The sequence below is a fragment of the Tupaia chinensis genome, unplaced genomic scaffold, assembly GCF_000334495.1.
Source record: "Tupaia chinensis unplaced genomic scaffold, TupChi_1.0 Scaffold000251_1, whole genome shotgun sequence".
Taxonomy (NCBI): domain Eukaryota; kingdom Metazoa; phylum Chordata; class Mammalia; order Scandentia; family Tupaiidae; genus Tupaia; species Tupaia belangeri.
Genome location: NW_006159731.1, coordinates 7,993,527 through 8,010,618, shown reverse-complemented (window position 1 = coordinate 8,010,618; position 17,092 = coordinate 7,993,527). Strand labels below are relative to the sequence as shown.

At 36.9% G+C, this 17,092-nt stretch overlaps 1 pseudogene; it reads right to left on the bottom strand.

Moving 5' to 3' along the window:
- Nucleotides 1–8,461: 8,461 nt before the first annotated feature.
- LOC102493930 (obg-like ATPase 1) lies at nucleotides 8,462–9,717 on the bottom strand (annotated as a pseudogene).
- Between the last annotated feature and the right edge of the window lie 7,375 nt (nucleotides 9,718–17,092).

The window sequence follows — 17,092 nt, the reverse complement described above, 5'->3', positions numbered from 1 at the left end:
GGTGCTGATGCTGAGGCTGCCCGAGCGAGGCGAGGTTCAGCTCGGCTCAGCCCTCGCGCGCCAGCGCCTCCCCTCGGCTGCCCTCTGCTGGCGGGGAGGCCCTCTGGTGGAGGGAAGGGGTCTCTCCCCGCCCGCACACCACACACACGCTCTCCCTGCACTCTTGCTCCACTTCGGCCCAGCGTGACATTGAACTCAGGAGACCTCGGAGACGTTTATTTGTACATGTTGCTAGAGACTTGGTGCATTTTGCACGGAAGAACAGAAAAAAAGAGAGCCTGAGCCAGAGAGTATGCTTTCATAAAAGAATCAAACGTCCTGAAACTCTCTGAAACGTTGTCTGAACGCCTGTTTGAATGATGTTACAGCTGGGGAATGGGAGACAGGCTGACTTCACTCGCCGAAAATTCCCGTGTGAAGCTAGACATACGTAAGAAAACAAGACTTCGTCGTGGGAAATAAATTTCACGAGTAGAAGGGAGTATGTGTATGCTGCAAAGAGAGGCACAGACGGCGAAAATGACTAGGTCTGTGTAACCCTGGGTAATCAGCTGCTTGGGGCTTTTCAGATTAAGGCTCTGCACCTAGGGACAGACAACTGACCTCCTTACACTTATCCTTGTTTATTCTCGCGGAGCTCCTTAAGCAGGGGATGGGATTTCTTCTCTCCAAGGCCACTCACACCAACACATATGCGAGCAGGTCTCGCAGCCACCAACACAGGGAGAAAAATGTGTGCAGGAGACCTCGCCTGAGCAGACCCATCTTTCTAAATCAGTTATGTAATCAATAAAACACACGGAGAGGCATAGGCGCTGGTCAGTGTTCACCTCTTCAGTGCTAGGAAGTTGAGATGTCTTGGTATCCAGTCAGAATGTAATCACCATTTCACATGGGAGGACGTATTCTCAAATGAAACATACACCGCCACTGACGCGAGGAAAGCAATCGCAGATTCCTTTTAGTCCCTCAGTGTCTCCCAAACCCCCTGGATTAGCTAAAAGAGGTAAAATGTGCTGCTAAACTCACCAGTAACTCTGCAGACCAGCTCTGGAGTCTGAAGAGCTTCAAGACCCCCAAGCGTCCCAAAACATCTGTTCTAGATACAAGCATTGCCTTCCTGCCCACAGCCACTTCAAAGGAAATATTGCCCTTCCAACAGTCCCTCATCCCCTGAGTACCTGTTGGCTACAGCTACATTTTGCTGGAGGGGGACATGTACCTTGGGAGGGAATCTATGTCAGGCACGCAACCACTAGTCAGGCATGGAAAGAAAAGTGAGTGGAGCCAGTGAAGGTGTTTTCCTGGAAAACTGAACAGCTACGGAGCCAATTAGCAATGGGGGAGACAAGGTTAAAGGCAGAAGGCAAACAATTGGATTCCTTGAAGAGTGCTTACCCAAGGCTGAGAAAGGAAGCAGAGAACAGAGAAAAGAGCAGAGAAGCAGAAAGGAGAAGCCACTAGGCCTAACTCTTATAATGCCGTAAGATTTCTCTTACTGTTCTATTTACCATAGCCTATGCTAAATCTCCTTTTACCAGAGCTCTGTCCTGACTCAGACACCATCTGTTTCCAACTAATCAAACACCAGAACCCCTAGAAGTAAGTAGAGATGCCCAAATTTTAATAGTAAGAAATAGCAAAATATGAATGAGACAGATCTCGGATCTATCAAAGGAGGGACCTTGTAAATCTAAGAGGGCAGGCGAGGATACCAGGTGCCAAGGGCAGAAGGAAGCCACAGAGAAGGATAAAAACAAACAGTGCCTACAGCACAGTTCTGTCTAAGAGGGGCCCAATTACTCAAGCCGCTTTTCTTTATTAGACTAAAGATGTTTCCCTACTTTTCTCCTATTCTGCATGCTTCCCCAGTCCCTCTATTTTCAGTCATGAGTGTGACAGCGTATATTTTAACATAAATTTTAAATTGTATAATAATGTAAAAATATACCATCTAAAATGTTATGCTAAGTTTAAGAAGCTTCTTTTCTTTTAGCCAACTCTTCTAGTTGTTCACATGCAACTTAATCATGACCAGGCAGTTATTTTTGTAGACGTTTCTCTGAGTTTCAATGTCTGCATTAAACTAACACGACAGCATTACTGACAAACAAGATCTCAAAACAGAACTAAGAAATTTCAAAAAAAGGATTATAAGTCATTGATTGCTCCAAGTATAGCTTTTAGACCATATTTTCTTCATCTCAAAAAAAAATACATTATTTTTAAAATTTCAGAATATGTACATTGTATTAATAAAGTAACTTCATGTTGTCAGGAACATAAAAAGTCAAGTTTCTTCATGTCACTTTTAGAGTATTGATTTAAAGTTGTTCAGAATGTAGACTTAAGTATAAAGCTTACTTAGGAGGAATAGAACTTGCAAGAAAATTGAGGAAGAGGGAAAGCAATGAGAGAATGAAAGCAATGACAGGAGATAGAGGAGAGGAGACAGAATCCTGAACCTCAGGGATCATTTGTTTTTTGGCATGTTTTTGTGTCATTCATTGATTAACTATCTTGGGCTGAAATCCACTCAGCTAAATTAGAGTGTTTTCTTCAAAGTTATCTTAGAAGCAGGACTATCAGAACATTTGGATCTGTCACTAGATGTCCATGATGTCAAAGTGCCTTGTATTTTAGAGGGATGCAATTTCTAAAGGCTAATCAGAGAATATCAATTGTGAATTCATTTCATGAACTCATCTCATCAGTAGTTGTAATAAATGTTATGCAGAATATACAAGAAATGTGTTTTTTTTAAATGTTCTGTCTCCTTTAATACTCTGCATATGATCAAATGCAGACAGCAGCAGAAGATGAATATGAATCTAAAATAAAATCTCCATGGAGCAGAGGCAGCACATGTGAAATAAGACAAAAGTGATAGATGGGTAACTTGAAGTTTGACAGTGTATTGAAAAATTTTCAGTGAACTGTTAGAGATATTTAAAAGATAAAACGTTTTAGTCCTGGTAATAGAAGAGAGGAATATTTTAAACACACATTTCACATATAAGGACCTCTCTATATTGAAGGAGGCAATCATAAAGAACAATGAAGAAATGGTTCACCAAGGACAATCTCACAGGCTGTGTCTTATGTAAAGGCAAATTTGATTTTCTACCCTACAAACAAATGCCAACATGATGCTTACTGTGAAACACAAGTGCTATTGAAGTGAGAAGACATTCATACCCAGCATTTGCTATAATGTGTGTTATTTTCAGCCCATAATATTGTCTTCCCGAAAACACAAAAGAATTAACTGGATAATCATCATAACTAATGATAAAATTTAGAAAGTTTACATAAAGTAAAACTTAAAAAATTAGTACATTCCCAGGCATCAGTAGTAACCAAGAAGACAGTACAGAAAACAATTATTTTTCTCACAATTACAAATAAAAATAAAACTACACAGTAATCAAATTAAACTATGGTAATCATAGTTTATGAAACACTAATTTTCATAAAAGGTATGGAAATACATTAGAATAAATTATTATGTGTTCCTTGTCCCTAACGTAAAGGCTCAGTATTATAAAGATAATGACTCTTCCAAATTTATTATTAGGCTTCAAACAAAAATATTTGTTTCAGGGAGAAGTGACAATATGACAAAATGTTTTTATTAAAGTTCATTTGGGTTAATAAATATTTTATTAGTCAGTAAACTATGGTTTAACAAACAATAATGGAAAATTATCTATCGATGATAATGTGTGTGATAATATCTTTGCACCAATATACAATGTATTTATGATGGGAAAATTCATTTATAGAGTGATTGAATATATATATATATATATGTATATGAAATGAAATTTTTAAAATAAATAAATAAATATAGTAAAGGGAATTCCACCACTTTTTTTTCTTTTTTTTTAAGAGAGATTTTTGCTATAGGGCACATGTACTCACCAGAGACAGAGAGAGACAAAGAGACAGAAAGTGAGAAATCATCCTCAGGGGAGGCTACACACAATCCCTTTTCCTCCATTTTCCTCTTGAGATCTTGGGCATGCAAGCACAAGCATACAGCATGAATTTGAAACTACCAGGTCTGAGACTTGAACCAGGTTCAACCATGTGGGAGTTCAATGACGCAACCATTATATAATCAGGTGGTCTTGAAGGGAATTATAGAGTATTAGAGCTGCACAGGGTAGTAGAGAGCACAAAAAGAGACAGATCATTCAATGCAATAAAATAAAAACTGGAGACCAGCTCAGTGGTACAGAGTAACATGCTGGATCCATAGGGAAGAGCACTGGTTTGATTCTCTATCCCATGGTTAACCTGTTCTCACCAGGAGCATGGGCCCATGATCCTGGTTGGCTGGGAAGGCTAGAGGGGCCATTACCACATGAGATCTTGTTGACGGTGCTTCTCTCTTTGTGTTTCTGTCACTCAAGTTCATGAGAAAAAAAAAATTAAATAGAATGAAAACCAAAGGCATAATCTAGAATTGGTTATAGCTAAAAAATGTCATTTCAGGTCAAATAAGCAAGAGGTATATTATGTAGCAAATGGTGCTAGAATGGTTAAATAAAAATCTGAGAAAAAAAAGAAAGTAGATTATAGTCACTCATGTAATTTTCCAAAGTGAATTTAAGATGATTTAATATAGTAGTGTAAATACTGAAGTGATAGGTAAAAATGTAGGCAAACATTTATGAAAGCATACAGTGGGAAGGATTTCAAGTCATGACGCAGAAGAAATCATAAAGAAAAATATTGACTGATTGAATATATATATATATATATATATATATATATATACACACACATACACACATATATATATATGTGTGTGTGTGTGTATAAAATATTTGCGTCAAAAATAGCATAGGCATTTTTTAGAGGTTTTTGCCTTGGGGCACATATGCTTATCAGAGAAAGAGAGAGACAGACACAGTAAAAGGGAAAGTGAGAAATCACCCCCAAGAGGGGTTGGCCACACCACAATAACTTCTCCATTCTCCTCCCAGGATCTTGGACATGCACACATACCTGGAGTGATTTTCAAGCCACTGGGTCTGGGACTTGTACTAGTCAGTCGTGTGGGAGGTCCAGTGACACAGCCGCTACACTATCTACTGGTCCCAAGATGAGAATATTTAAAGGCAAAGAGAAAACTAGAGAATCTGTGAAACATATAAGAACAGGTGATATTCTTCATATGTAAAGGGTTATTTATATGAGTGAAAAATTACTTATACAAGTAGTAAGTTATATATATTTTGCAAACTTTATTTACAAACCATTTATACTTAAATATAAAAATTTATATAAAGTTCTTTATATGTAAAGTCCTTACATAAAGTAAAATAAATAAATAAATAAAAGATGTTTTTGTGGGGACACATTTAGAGAGAGAACCTGAGGTGTGGGGACATGCTCTGAGCAAACACCACCTGTCCTTCTGGGGTTTGGCAGAACCTTGTAACTTGTCCTTTCCTTGACCTTCGCTGCAGACAGAGCAAGGGTGGAAATTGCTAGGGGCTTGCCAACAGACACATCTGATGGACTCCAAGAAACATCTTGACCCCAATTTGCAAAGTCCAATCCCTGCTCTGCATCTGAAAGGTTCTTTAGCCTTCTCTGAGTGTGGTGGTGCACTCCTTATGGAGAAGTTCTTTAACTTCTTCCTCACACCTACAGCTAGGTTTCTCTGCATTAGAAAAGAAGATGAGACTTTCTCTTGATGGAATTATCACCAAGGGATATGCCTGGTCTAGTAGGACTAAGCCCTTATAGATTTGTTAACTACTTCTTATTGTGTGTAACCTGGCAAAGAATCTATGAAGTGTCATGAAACATACATGTGTAATGTCTCCTTGTACTATAAATAAAGAGGCCCGGTTTGTCTGGGGGGCTCAAGCAGCGGCTCAAGCAGCTCAAGCAGCAGCTCAAGCGTGGCACAAGTCACTTGGGCTCCCTAGGCTCAGGCTGCCTGTGTCCCCTTCTACTCTGTCTCTTTTTCTCATTCTTTCCAATTCCTCGGTCCTCGCAAGACGGAGGGCTTTCTCGTTCTCATCCTCTTTCTCTTCCTCGTCAGCAGCCCCCTGATCATGATTCAGCTAGACCCAAGCCTTGGGATGGACGCTGACATTTTTTTATATACACAAAAGCAAGCATCTCAGGAAGGAAAACAGCCATGAACCAGCAATTCCACAGAGAATAAATGTGAAGTTTTAATAATGATATAATAATGCCTAACAACACATGGAATCCAAATATTACAATTTAATGATAAAATTAAAATTTAATTTAAAAATTATAAACAAAAAATAACACATTTAAGAGAGGATATCAGAAACATAACATGAATTATATGGTTAAGAATGATATGATCCTTCATATCAGTAAACATTAAAAATCTTAATAGTAGGTATAATCTCATTTGATACATAGATTGTATGAAAATAACACTGTGAGTAAAAAAAAAAATCCTTGAAGAATACTTACCAAGATTTATCATTACAATAAGTTGATACAATATAGTTCTGCAATATTTCTGTATATTTTTAATACACAAAAAATTATATAAAATATATGTGTGTGTATGTATATGTATGTATATTTTCTCTATGTAGTGATTAATTTCAAAAAACAGCAAACTATGACTGTTAAAAGAATATATTGAAACTGTGTGGTCAAAGTTGCCATCACCCTTCTCCTACACAAGCAAATACAGACACATCCAAATGCATTATGTTGGGCTAATCTTAGGATATATGTAGAGTGTGGAATTTTTATTGCCATACTATTTTTCTTTAACCTTGAACAATATAATAAATAACAACAATCTGTCTGGAGTTTTGTTCATTGGAACTCTAGCATGTGTGCATGTGTGTATATTACTTATTTGACTAGTTTTTCGTCATAAATTATTTGGTCTATTCCATATCAATACAGATGTTTGAGATGCTGGCTATTTGTCCTATTTGCCATGTAGACTATGACCAAATAAACATGTGATACATAAAACTTTGTATAAATTACACAAATAGGAATGTCACATTAGGTAAGATGGTATAAATTCAGTTAAATATCATGTCTTTTGAGGGGGGTCAAATGTGTTATTGAGTTTCGACATCTGGAGTACTGTAAAACATGCATTATCTGTAAATTCTAAAAGGAGTAAGCCTTGTTGTCCTTAACATCAAGTGTGTCAGGCTTGCATACATGTTAGAAATCGTACTCCCATGCAGTTGACCATGGTTCGAGTACCAGACACAGGAGCTTAAACTCATGCCGGGCTCATGCACATGCGTGTCCAAATTTCCAAGAGGAGAATGGAAAAGAGAATGTGTTGTGGCCATCCCCCCGGGGAGTGAATTCTTGTTTTCTGTCTGTCTGTCTCTCTCTCTGTCTTCCCAGCAAGTGCACATACCCTATAGCAAAAGCCTCTCACCAATATACATATATATATATATATATACAGTTCTTGAAAAGCTTCTACAATTCAAAGTAGGGCCTTAACCATGTAAAAAACAAACTTGTTCACATTTAGTGAACTTGTACTTTGTTAAAGGTACATAGTATTAAAAAATAAATAAAATATAGTATCTTAATAAAAAATAATTTATTTGTAGAAGAGCCCCATTTCCTCAACCATATTTGCACCTTCAGTTTTCATAAATTTCAATTCTTAAAAAATAATTAGAAGTTTTACATTGATCTGAGATACAAATCTGAAAATGTATTTCTTCTTTGTTATGTATTAAGTTTGAAGAGACCATCCCCATCTTTATCAATATAATTTCTGACTTTGTGTTTTCCAGCAGTCTTAAGAACATTTTCAGAAACATCTTTTAAATTTGGGAACCAGCAGTTAGCGTAATGGCTATGTCGCTGGACTCCCACGTAGTCAACTGTGGTTTGCGTCCTGGACCCGGTGGCTTAGAACTCATGCCGGGCGCGTGTGTGTGCGTGCCCAAGATCCCAAGAGGAGAATGGAGGAGAAGGGATTGCAACGTGACCATCCCCCCGGGGGGTGATTTCTCGCTTTCTGTCTCTATGTCTCTCTCTGTCTGTCTGGCGAGCGCACGTGCCCTATAGCGAAAATCTCTCAAAAAAAATCTTTTAAATTTTATATTTCTTTACTTCTACTATTATAAAACCCTTTTTCAAATCCGTTCAACTCTTTTTTGTTTATGTATTGATGATTGATTGATTCCATAAGAGTAAGAAAAAGAGAGAGACAAGCACCCCCACCAGAGTCTCATACCTTGATCTCCTTTTCCTGCCTTCCCAAGTAGTCAGGAGCGTGGACTCAAGAGATCAGAGTATACAGATCCACTGGGGAACCAAACCCATGATCTTCCATACAGATCCACCATCTCTTAAGCAGCACATTGCTGCTGTGCCATTTAGCTGGCCTAAAATCTGTGGGAATCTTTCCTGAAGTCTGAAGAGCCATTGCCCCTTTTCTGATGGCTCATGCATGTACTCATTCTGGGCTCACAGAGAAAATGTATTTAGGTTGGTGTGTTGCCAACTGAGTCTTAATCATCTTTGGCAAAGCACATTGTGTCCTATTCACTTCAAGACACTTCTGTCTTTCCTCAGCACTGAATTCTAAGTTCCAAGGCCCCATTAAAAGGAATGACCAACACATTTGGATCACACTTTCCCACTCACTCTCTAATTTTTGTCAACCAATTTGTTTTACTCTCTAATGTAGTCTCTTATTTATTTATTTGCTTTTTTCAGGAAGATCGACCAACTAGACCATTGGTTTTTGTTGTCAAAAATAAGTGATATTTAAAACGTCAATCTCTTTGTTATTTCAATAATGGCAGAAACAAACAGGTTTCTTTTGGTCTATAAACCAGAATTTGACCTGACATGTTATATTATGTCATATTAAGGCTCTAGTTTTTTGTTTGTTTGTTTGTTTGTTTTTTATCACCTCGTCTCACAATTACTCTTTCTAGTTCATCAGTAATGGGCCCAAGCAGTTCCTCACCTTTAAGCCAAAGCTTGTCATGTGTTAATTCTACTTCTTACCTAAAGTCTACACTTCCTTTTACATGTGTGATATCATCTTCCAAAGCATGTAGTAGATGAAAGATCCCATCACAGGCACTATGAGATCAAAAATAATTTCCCAGGATTTGATCACTTTGAGCTCTTTTCACAAGGCCAGCAATATTCACTACTTTAGAAAGGCACAAATTTTGAGACTTTGCAACTACTTCACACGGATCACTCGGGCTACGAGCTGTGTCTGTACATTTCTGAACCTTCTTTGCAGAAGAAAGGCACAAATTTTGCTTGCTGCTTTGTGGCACTGGCATAGAAAGTCAAACCTTTCCTCTGACATGGATACCCTGCTACTCTTAGGAATAAAGGTATCCAATGGAAAGTTTTTTGCTGAAGCCTGACTTTTGATTAACACATTGAAGAAGATAGATTTCCCAGCATAAATTAATCCAGCAGTACCAATTTTCAGTGAGGTTTTAAATCCTCCAGGTACTGAGGACTTTCAATTCCATCATCACCCTTTTTTGGGGTGGGGGCACTGAACTCAGGATGGGTGATAACATGATCCAAGTGACAGTGGAAGTTGGATCTTGCCTGCAGCCTAAGTGGAGAGTACGAGGAGTGAGAGCAGGTCAAGGCCTCCAGCTCAGCAGCACTCACTATGTCAGGCGTGACAGAATTGGCAGTTAAGAATGATAGACATTCACTTCTCTGGATCATTTTTTCCCATTAATCTATCTATAAAGATATACAATGTTGTGACATTTTACTTGCTTTCGGTATGTTTTAATATATGGTAGGGACAGTCCCAACACTGATATTCAAATATCTTTTCCTATTTGTGTGTGTTTTATACATACATACATATTAAAGATGTTTACTTTTTTTTTTTTTTTTTGGAGAGGTTTTTGCTATAGGGTGCATGTGCCCACCAGAAAAATACAAAGCGAGAAATCACCCCCCGGGGGGGATGGCCACACTGCAATCCTTTCTCCTCCATTCTCCTCTCAGGATCTTGGGCACCCACGCACACGTGCCCGGTGTGAGTTTAAGCCACTGGGTCCGGGACTCCAACCACCATCGGCTACAAGGTAATTCAGCGACATAGCCATTACGCTAACTGCTGGTTCCTACTTTTTTCATATACATGTAAAATTATTGTTAGTCCATTAATGTGATACTAGCAGAAACACCTGAGACCAGGTGAATTATAAGGAGATAGAAGTTTAAAAACTCACAATTCTGATAGCCCGAAAATTCAAAAGGATCACAATAGCAGAAGGCAGAACTTTAAGCAGGACAGAATATGGTCTATATTCATGAAGCTTCCTTTCTGCTCTCTGGTCTCATCCTCTCTGCTTATATACCCACCATAACTCAATCATAAAGATCTCATCCTCGTGAGATGACCTCACACTGGACTACCACAATGGCTTCACACTGGAATACCACTAAGAAATAGAGGTTTTAATTAATAGCTTTTTAATATAATCAAGTCTCAACACATGAATTTCTGGGGGATATCCAATTACTACCCACTAACACAAATTACAAAACATTTTTGTAATTTGTAAAACTTTGGGGGGACAACCCATGATGCAAACTATAAGTCATTTATTTTGTTTTTGTTTTAGCTTTTGCTTTTGTTTGTTTTTACAAGAGACGGAAATAATTTTGAAAGGGTCTCATCATGTCCTGATCCTCTTCCTCAACCTCCCAGTCAACTAGGACCACAGATTTGCCCAGAGTAAGGCCTGTATAGGTCGGATGTGGAATCTAACCAATCCTCCTCCCATTTGGGTCACCATCACCTTACTGCGCTATGTAGAATTATTTTTGATAAGTGTTAACATTGATCTCTGTAATTAAGTTGGCATTGCATTGCATACAAAGATTATTTAAGAAGAACTAAAATCTTGCAATATTGAGTTTTCTATCCCAAAGCAATACATATCTTTGTTTCCTTATTTATTTCATTGTTAGTTATATAAACAATAGTACATAATTTTTGTCAAAGATACGAACAATAAAGAATTATAAAGAGTAATCTGAAAGCAATCCATTTACCCTTTCTCATTCTGCTGGCAAATGTCTATCTTTCCAGACTCTTTACTATACATTCACATATATGCATATATAGATTTTATTATTTTACATAGCTAATTTCAAAATATACATATTGTACTAGCATTTAAATTTAGCATTTAAAAATATATCTTGGAGATATTAACATGCCAGAATTTATAACACCTTTTTTTAATGCCTGAATTCATTTTGTACAATGAATATGCTATAATTTATTTAACATCTCCTTTACTAAAACACATTTTTTAAAGAATTATTTTAGCTAACTTTATTTATTTATTAATTTTAATTTGACCAGAGAGGACAGAGTGAGATAGAGTGGGAAAGAGAGTGAGAGCATGAGAGAGAGTGAGAGAGAGAGTAAGTGAGAAAGCTAGCCGCCAGGTCCAGGACTTGAACCACGGTCAGCCATGTGGGAGTCCAGCACCCTCAACCACCACGGCACCTCTTGGCCCGACTAGTAGACACGTCAAGTGGTTTTTTTTTTTTTTTCTGTGTTATTACAATTCTACAGATAACATTTCTATTTTATCTATTTGTACATGTGAAATAAACCTGAAGAAAAAATATTGTAAATTAGAGAATTACTAAATTTAGGTATGCGTTAGTATTTGGCAGTAACTGTCAAATTGCCCTCCAAAGCCTGTACCCTTATTTCATTTATTCATTGGATTTCTTATTCATTTGTGAGTTACCAATTCTCTTTTTTTGAGAGGTAGTTTTTGCCATACGATGCACGTGCTCACCAGAGATAGAAAAGATAAACACAGTGAGAGGGAAATTGAGAAATCACACCCCAGAGGGTGATCTGCTGCCACGCCACAATCCCTTTTCCTCTCCATTCTCCTCTGAGTATCTTGGGCAAACACACACCCTCCCTAGTGTGATTTTCAAACCACCAGGTCCAGTACTCGAATTGTAGTCAGCCATTGGGAGTCCAGTGACATAAGCACTACACCACCTGCTGGCCCCATGAGTCACCAATTCTTAATATTCAGTCAGATGTGACAAATAATCATTTTATATTTCATTTATTTTTGTATAAAGTATGTACTACATATATGGTTTTAGACTAATGAATTCCTTCTGAAGCATAATAAAAAGTCATATAGTTAAAAATATTAAATTTGAGTAGATGAAAAAAATATATGTCATGTTCTTCAAAACCAAACTTTAATTTCTTTATTTGTTTAAAATATTTCCATTTTTATCCTTATGCTCAAAATAGTGACTATTGTTTTTAATATATTCCACTTCAGATTAATTTGAGAATAATCTTGGCAAATTCTATTAAATAACCACGTGGAAATTTTGACTGAGATTATACCAAATCTATATATTAACTGGAGAATAATTAGCATTGTTACATTCTTAACTTTGCACATCTTAAAATATGGTAAGTTTATCTACTATCCACCTATTGATCTATCCTATATATCTAAATTCAATGCAATATATTGCATAGTTTGCTTCATGTTAGTTCTGCAAATTTTTTGTTTAGTAGAAGCTCATTACTAAGCATTTCATACATGTTCTGACCTCTAGAAAAAGAAGTCATTTTTATCACTATTCTTTCTACTTTGCTATTTTTGATTACAGAAAGATATTCTTTTTTAAAGAGTGGTAGTTATAATGATAGCGGACATTGCTGACATAGTGCTGTTTAGTATTAATAGTTCTGAATATATGTGTGTACTATAGGTTTTCAGCAGATAACTTTCACATTAAGGTAGGTTTCTTTTTTCTTACTAAGAAAAATTTTAGTGAGAAAATAATATATTGATAAATGCTACCAATTATTTTACATATATCAAGATGATCTTATGTTTTTTTTCTCTTTAACCTGTTAATATAGTAAATTAGATGAATAAATGTGCTTAATGATTTTTCTTTATTGAGTCAAATTTTATGTAGTTACATTAGATTATTAATTTAAATACACTTTGGATGATGATAATAATTATCATAATTTTCTGCTGTTTGTTACTTTTGGCTTGTTTTTTTTGTTTTTTTTTTGCTACCTTTAACAGAATAAGATCTGAAAGTTTATATTTATTTTTTTCTTCTGTTCGATAACAGTTTGTATTCCACTTAAGTGATATATCTATCAAAGTTGAGGCAAAATTTATATATTCATTCAAAAGTATCCTTACTGGCTTTTAATTTCTTATATAACATTATTTAATATTTCTTTACTGACTTGTTTGAGAAATTTCTTTGTGTTTCCCATAGGGTACATATGCTCACTAGAGACAGAGACAAAGAAAGAAAGGGAAAGTAAGAAATCACCCACTGGAGGGGATGGCCATGGCAATTCCTTCATTCTCCTCTCAGGATTTTAGGCATGCTCGCACATATTCTGAGTATTTTTCAAGCCATCAGGTCTAGGACTCAACCGAAAAGTCACCCATGTAGGGTCCATCACCTTAACCAGCATGCCACTTGCTGGCCTCAAAAATGTATCATTTCTGACATTTTAAGGAATGTAATTGGGAAGAGAAGATGGATGGATTTTTGTTTGTTTGTTTGTTTTGCCCTTTTGAGCCACTCTCAGATCTGATCTTATTTAAAAGAATGTCACAGCCTTTGCACAAACCCTGTGTCTTGGTGTTTGAGGGAGCCAGATACTACATTACCTACTTCACAGTTCGAGTCCTGGCCCCAGTGGCTTATAAAATAGTGGGTGCATGTACATGCGTGTCCCAAGTCCCAGAAGAATGAACAGATGGAGGAAGGATTATGGCATGTCTGTGCCCCATATGGGGTGCTCTCACCCTCTCCCTTTGTCCCTCTCTCACTGTTTTTCTCTGGTGAGTACATTCATACTATGACAATAATTTCAAAAACATTTTAATAAAGTTTTTGATATAACTATTAAATGTTTTCTAGTAATGCTGTAATTTTTTCAAGGTATTTATATTTTGTTTATTATTTTGAATATATTTACTTCTAGCATAATTTTCTGTGACTATATTTTAAAAAAAATAAAATCAGGGTGCTTTTTAATTTAAATTCTATGACCAGATATCTTAATGCACTTCTTCATTTCTTCATTCATTCATTCAACAAACATTCACCAAATATCTTCTGTATTCTAGATACTCTGACACCTTCAGGTTAGAAACTGAATAGAAAAGGGAAAAAAAAAAACCTACACTATTACAGCATTCTAGTTTTCATTTTTTCTTTTATTTCATCCTACTGTTGTGCAATTATATCACTTGCAGATGACAAGTTTTTTTTTTTTTTTAGAGGTTTTTGCCATAGAGCGCGTGCGCTTGCCAGAGAGACAGAGAAACAGAAAGCGAGAAATCATCCCCCAGAAGGAATGGCCACGCCGCAATCCCTTCTCCTCCATTCTCCTCTCGGGATCTTGGGCAGACACACACACGTGCCTGGCGTGAGTTTCGGGATCTGGGACTCGAACCACAGTCAACTACATGGGAGTCCAGCGACATAGCCATTATGCTAACTGCTGGTCCCACAAGTGTTTTGTCTTTCTTCCAATTATATATTATTATTATTTTGTCATTCTTATATTTTATTGTATATATGGAAAAATTAAATTAAGTGTTTGATGATGGATCCCCTTAGAATACTCCTAGTATCTTAAAATTGTGTTTTCATAACTGAAACAGACAAATAAAAATATAGAACATAAAACAGGTCATATTTTAGAAAATTACTCTGAGGCAAAAGTATAAGGAAGCAGCAAACTTCCTTATCATTCTTATCATGCTTTAATATTTATCACTACAGCATATAGAAGGAAGGAAGATTGGCACAAAATGAGGATTCTAGAAGTATTTATTGAGAAAATGAACGAACGAAAGGATCTCTACTAGGAATCCTCAAACTTGACCTGGAATCCTGTCCTCTGTGCCGTCAGACCACTGCATGTATGTGACTGCATATTACTGCTGTAAGGATCATCGCAGTACATTATAATCATTGACTTGCATTTTTTTCCCTCAAGTGTGAGAAATATAAATGCTGTAATTTTTAAAGTTAATACTAGCTTAATTTTTGCTGGCCGCTGTACTTGGCATTCCACAGATATCTCAACATAAGATTATAAGGCAAATATTATCTTTACTTGACACTCTGAGATAGAGAGCTTATTAGCCTAAAAGTTTTACACAGCTTTTATATGACAAAGCTACATCTCAGCTGTGGTCTATCTGGGTCTAAAGCTGTCTATGTTCCTAACTGAAATGTTGAGCTTGGTATTTTAGTAAGAAGTATAAATATATTTTGAAATGCACTCATTTCTTGGCATTGAAGATTATCCAATGTCTGCTTAGTAGATTAATGAATAAATGAACAGGATGAGAGAGGGTTAATAAGTTGCCATTACTGATCTGATGCATTTTAATTTCTTTCATAAAGTCAGGTTCCCCTTTAACCTTTCACTTCCAAGACCAAACTCATGACTAATTGTCTCAAGGAGAGGGGGTGGGTACCGTCACCAACAAAGAGGCCATTGATGGACTTCAAGTCTGAGAATTGACTTTCTCTACCTCTTTAGCAAGAAATTTCAGAAAAAGTTTGAAAATGAAATTGCATACTGCTACAATGGAGGCTATTAATTGTTTTTGCCTTTGAATCAATTAGAATGCATAAATCGAGTTAAAGTTTAATTTTTCTGATTCTGTCTGAGCAATTGACACTACCTACAGTTCAAGGTTTTTGTTTTTCTGTTTATTGTATTTCCTCTCTGGCAGGGGAAATTACCTTTTATGTGTAAATTCATATCCCTGCTTCTTAAAACCTTAGTAAGCTTTTTAAATTTTAGAACAAACGATGTAGGATAAGGGATAAGATGTGGACTAGAAAAAAATGGAGATATAGAATCCCACAAAAAGATAAAGCTTTGACCTCATTGGAATTGAGAAATTAATTAATTACATTTCTGTGTTGGTGTCCACTTATGGAAACTTATCTTTCCATTTTATTTATTTTGAAAATGGCAGAAATGTACACACACATACATTCACACTTGCAAATTCACGCAAATGCATGCGCACTCACACACATTGTATGTTATGCCAGAGGGTGTATGCATGCACAGGAGTGGGAGACAGTGGGACCAGCAGTTAGCGTAACGGCTAAGTTGCTGGACTCCCATGTAGTCGACCGCGGTTTGCGTCCCGGATCCGGTATCTTAAAACTCACACCGGGTGCGTGTGCGTGCATGTCCAAGATCCCGAGAGGAGAATGGAGGAGGAGGGATTGCGGGGTGGCCTTCCCCCTGGGGGGTGATTTCTTGCTTTCTGTCTCTGTCTGTCTGGCGAGCACACGCACACTATAGCAAAAACCTCTCCAAAAAAAAAAAGGAGAGGGAGAAAGAAAAAGCATCCTCAATCTGATCTGTTCATGCTACAATCTTTTTTCTTCATTACTTCTTCCCATTAGGATCCTGATTGAGCATGTTTGTTTTTCTAGGCATGGAGGGGAAGGTGGATTTGAATTGCAGTTAGCCATGTGATAGTTGGTTCCCTGTGCAGATTGCTCAACTAATATACTATGGGAAGAAAAGGTTCAACCAAAGTATTTTAATATTGCATAAGGGAGGCTTATGTTGATCTTCTTTATCTATAATCCCTTTCTTTAAGGTAGATCCCTTTCTTAATTCCACACCATTGGAACTGGGCTCCAGGTATAAGACCGCAACTAACCTCCTATTACAAGTGTCGGTGCTTGATTCAAGCCAGATCATAAACATTCTTCTCCCAGAATCTGAGCTCTTTAGCACAAACCAAGTACGAAAGTGGGCAGCTGAGTTTCCTATGATAACCACACAGGTGCAATATCTAATTTCTCCTGCTTGAATTCCTTAGAATCCCATAGAATCCGTCATTTCTATCTTGGTGTTCAGATCATCCTTAACTCATGTGATTTTTTTTTTTTTAAGAGATGTTTTCCATAGGACACATATGCTCACCAGAGAGACAGAAAGACAAAAAGTGAGAAACCACACCCCAGGAGTTCAGGCAATGCTACAATCCCT